The following is a 5,120-nucleotide window of genomic DNA, read 5'->3' as shown; positions in this document are numbered from 1 at the left end:
ATCCCAAATTCGTTAACAGTACTATTGAAAGCTCAATCAGCTAAACCAGAAAAGCCCAGTAAATAGATTGATTTGTGAAATCATTTTTTGTGCGGATTTCCCTTCAAAAGCACTGGTCTTTAATTTTTCCCCTCAAAGTGGTAGTCTTTAATTTTTGTACTTTGCCTTATATCCAAGATTCTGGGTTTGAACTCCAGCTCAAATAAAATAAAATAAAAAAAAGAAAAAAAGAAGAAGGAATTTCGCAAGGTGCAAAACTCTACCTCATGCAGAATTTTGAATGCAAAACTCTACCTACATGTAGAGTTTTGCCCTGTAGGCAGAGTTTAAACTATGCCTGAAGGTAAAGTTTTGCATTCAGGTATAAGGCAAAGGCAGAGTTTTGGCATGCCTGAAAGCAAAACTTTACCTTAAGGTAGAGTTTGCCTCAAAACTGTACCTGATCAAGCAAAGTTTGACTCAAACTCTGCCTGATCTACCTTAAGGTAAATTTTCAAACTCTGCCTGAAGGTAGCAAAATTCTGCCTCAAGCAGAGTTTTGCATGCTAATCTCTGCCTTGCGAATCTAAACTCTACCTTGCGATTTTTTTTTAATTTTTGGTAGCGGTGGTTCGAACCCGAAATCAAGGGGTTCTAACAAAGGATAAAAATTAAGGACCACTAATTTAATGGACAAAAATTAAAGAGCATCCCAAAATAAGGACATTCCTGCAAATTACCCAAATCCTTGTGAAATTGGTACTGTCGGTATATTGGGTCTGTTAATGAATGGGCAGGCCTTAAGCCGACACTTTCATTGCTCAAACTGGGCTACCAGGCCTTCTCACTGGAATCGTCATCATGGGCTTTGTTCCAAGGAATAGTAGTATATTGGGTCATTGGCACTTATGTTCTTATAATTTTGTGCTGGTATTTAATTTTCCCCCTTATAACAAATAATTTTATAATTTTTTCACGAATCATAAGTTTATATTTTTACATCATAATATCTGATAAGTTATGTCCGTCATGATTTAATTAAGAACGTATGCCCATAAAGGACAAAAATTTAAAACCAGCCCATTTGGAGGACAAAAAATAAAGACCAGCCCATTTGAAGGGTTAGTCGTGCAATTTCTTCTAGTATATATTGATATGAAGGAGAAATGTTTATTAATTTAGAAGCTAATCTCTTTTTAACTTTTTTCTTTCGCTTAGCAGACAATCAACTTATACTAGTTTTTCTTTTCCCCCCATTTTTGTTTCCTTGGTGACTCGAACTCACAACCTTCAGGTTGGAAGTGGAGGGTACTTACCATCTTATCAACCCCTTCACATCTCAATTTATACTAGTGAGAGGGGCAAGAGGTTATTTTACTTACAGTTTCAATGTTGATGGCAAAATTATGAGAAATAACTTTTTTCCATACAACTGCCAATTCTAAGAATATGTAGTTATTTCTTTTCCTTTAACTGATGGAATGCAATGTTGTCCGGAAAATAGCTAAGACAAGGATGATAATTATAATAATCGACTAATTCAACTATTAATCTTGATAAAATTAAGTTCACTTGCGTGTACCTTTTGTGTTGATAAAAAACATTTTGAAAATAAAATATTACAACTGAGTATGAGAATGAAAACATAAAAGAATCACTTTATGTGTAATCAATCATACAATATCGTCTTTGTGTTTCTTTTTATTAGAATTGACAGGCAGGGCTAAACTTAACATACTCCTATACATGCTTTTCTGGAAAAAAGGTTTGTGAATTGGGATTTGCATGTCCTTTCAAACAGCACAAACGTATCCCGCATCAAATAAAACTAGAGGATCTAACCAGAAAATAAAAGTGAAAAAGAAAAGGATGATTTTTACAATATTGCTGAATATAAAACCAATGATTCTTTTGGGACCAGAATGAAGGAGCAAATTTACTAGCTAAGAAGAAACCAAGCAGCACGAATGTAATATTTTTATTTATCTAACAGTTCCTCGGTTGTTTGCCAATTGCCATATCAGCCATAAGGCCCATAACTCATAAGGGAAGATAACTTAGGTATTATTTTTATTAGTATTATGGATAGCTCAAACCGGTGATGTGGCATGCCTTAATGATCAGAAAACCTATTATCTTTTCTCTAAAATTTCTAGCCATATTTCTTATTGTATTTTTTTTAGAATTTTCTGCGCTCTATTCACCAAAAAAGAAAAAAAAAGAAAAAAAAAAAAAGGAGTCGCTTATCTTTTATTATATAAACTAGATGGCCTGTGATCGTGCTGAGCTAGTGCATTTTCATAATATTACTACAATATTACTATACAAAAGAGATCTGACTTTCGAGAAAGTAATTTCCTATCTGTTTTAAAAGAAAGCAGTACCATGACTACCATCAAGTTAAATATTAACATAATATGCTTCATACTATTTACATTTATTTGTGGAACAAAGTTATACTATTACATTGTTGAGTTTGCTAGAAAGACAAAAACTATCAGATTGTTCATGGCGGCCCAGCTAATATAAGAAGTGATTCTACAAGTGGATAAAATCTAGATCGTGTTTCATCTCGATATTCCCTGGAAAAAAAGAAGATCAAGCGTATGAATTAGTTAAATAACAATTACAAGTCGCAACAAGTACATTTCTGACCTAAGTAAACCTTAAATATATGTAAATGCAAAAAACTATTTTATCCTTCGACGGCAACTTTCAAAACATTAAAGAAAGCAAGAAGCTCATATTACTAACCATTCAAATCAAAGACCAGGAGTAAATGGCACGTTGGTGGCTGGCAACCAAGAATTTCCGGCAATGAAATTAGCAGGGGTGAATTTAGATGCCTCGGCAGCACTAGTAATAACCCGATAACCGTCCCATTTAACCCGATTTGCAGTCGATGAACCCGGACCAGTGTTCAAGTACTCTCCATAGTACAACGTGTCCAGTGCGAATGTACCATTCCATGGCATCCAACCAGCTGGATCTATCAGATCATCTAAAAAGGTTTTCATCACAACAGTACGCGAATATTTTCCCCACGGCCTTCCTAGGTATGTCTTAACAGAGTTTTTTGAAGCTTTTAAATCAGAAGCTGCTGTAATTCTACAATTGTGAATTGAAATTCCATTGTTAAGGTATGGGCTAATTTGGTCTTGTGCTGTCACAGTGTTGGTCTTGTTCGGAGGGTCTCTAGCAAATATGTTGCAATTCTGTAACACGACTGTTGCATGCCCACATATGAAGTCGACCGTACCATAGATATCGCATTCTTTGTAAAATTGTCTCTCGGAGTGGACGTAGAGAGTGTCTTGGTACCCCTCGAAGCTACATTGGTAGAATACTGACTGATCAGAGCCAGATCGAAGGGCCACTGCTTGGTGGTTTTCGGGCCCGGCAGTATTCCTAAATGTTATGCCTCGGGCAATAAATCCTTTACCCAGAACAACTGACATTGAGAAATAAAAGAAGACAACATATAGTATTAGCATATGCTGGACATGTTCATGAAGTTAGCTATACAAGTTACATTAATCACTATCGAGGGGTTGAGAGCCACGAGAGTCGAGAGGCTTTAACAATCCGTTGGTTAGAAATAGTCAAATACTACTCACGGGTAGAGAAAAAAAAAATTAAGAACACTACCTATGTTATCGCACTTTACATCATAATTATAGTTACATAAACGGATAACATAAAGATTTTTACACTAAAAAAAAAAAAAAATACACTTTCAATATAATTTAACATTTGATAAGCGATACTTAATTAATATTTTAGCTAATTAAGTTACCAATTACTCAGGTTTGTAATGAGTAGAATTTACAGGTAATTAACTTATCCGTGACTTGAATATGTAGATTTTGATACTGCCAATTACCTAATAATTAAAGTACTCATAACTCAATTTTTTTTTCCTTTCCTTTTTCAGTTTTGACTAAAGTTATTTACGACATGATCATTTGCGTATGTTACTCTACGATGGACGTTTATCCATGGAGTTCCATAGAGAGAAAACAAAGAAATCATATTCAACAGTTTTGTTTTATACTTACCAACTGTGGCGGATTTAAAGGTGGTGGATCCTCCTCCAAAACTCTTGTTTCCTGTAATAACTGTCTTTCCGATTCCATCTCCAACCATCATTACATTCTTCACCATTGATCCTAACTCCACATTTTCACTATAAACCCCTGCCTTCACATATATCACAAATCTCCCACTTCCTTTCCTCTGGCCAGCAGCAGCAGCAACAGCTTCTTTCACGGTCTTGAAATTCCCCGAACCATCTTCAGCCACCACTATATTCGCCTGAGAAGCTGTCGAGGACGACAATTGCAAGAGTTTTCCATCACCGGGAGACACCCAAGTTGGAAATCCATCTACTTGAGTCGCAGTTGGCTCAGTATAATAACCTTGGTTCAAATATAAAGTGTTACTAATTAAAGATGACACGTTATTTGACATCAATGGCATAACATAATCCAAGACTCCCAATTCTTCGAAACCAGCTCTGCATGTTTCAAGATTTATCAGGGCAGTACTTAGCCATGTTTGAGCATCAGCAGCTGTGCATTTAACTTTTGGATCAACTGTTGTTTGATTTTATGGATTGTGTTTGCATAGAGTTCAATACAATCGGCCCATGCGGCTTTTTCACGCTCGTTACGGCATTTTGAACCTAGTGAATATAAGGTCGTTTGGGCATGTAACGCACAGTCTAGGGCCAATTCTAGTGACACTTTCAGAAAATCGGATTTTTTGTTGATAGGAGTTGTATAATTAGGATTTTGCGACAAGAAGTACTCGCAAGGTTTTGGGAAAGGTGTTTGGACGCACCAAGATTTTATGTTAGAGTAGCCATTGGTGGCTGGGAAAAGAAAACACACAAATAAAAGTGGGAAAAAATGAGCCATTGATATAGATGTTATGAGGACTTAGGAGTTTCTAGTAAGTATGTCTTTTGTTTGAGGGAGAAGTTGAGTTACATATGCTGCCTCTGTATGTAGAGATACAAGGGGCACAATACTTTTAAGAAATAAAACAATAAAGATATTTTCTTCCGGCGAAGATTAATCTTCCTTATATAGAAGATTTTCCATCTATATTGTATTTTAAAAAAAACACGTAGCTTCAGC

The 5,120-nt window shown here is 35.7% G+C and overlaps 1 pseudogene; it reads right to left on the bottom strand.

Annotated features, from left to right (window-relative positions):
- Positions 1-2,741: 2,741 nt before the first annotated feature.
- LOC132062643 (pectinesterase 2-like) lies at positions 2,742-4,898 on the bottom strand (annotated as a pseudogene).
- Positions 4,899-5,120: the final 222 nt, after the last annotated feature.

Source organism: Lycium ferocissimum, chromosome 7 (assembly GCF_029784015.1).
Source record: "Lycium ferocissimum isolate CSIRO_LF1 chromosome 7, AGI_CSIRO_Lferr_CH_V1, whole genome shotgun sequence".
NCBI lineage: Eukaryota > Viridiplantae > Streptophyta > Magnoliopsida > Solanales > Solanaceae > Lycium > Lycium ferocissimum.
Note: the sequence above shows the minus strand (reverse complement) of the source record. Positions and strands in the feature narration are given on the sequence as shown.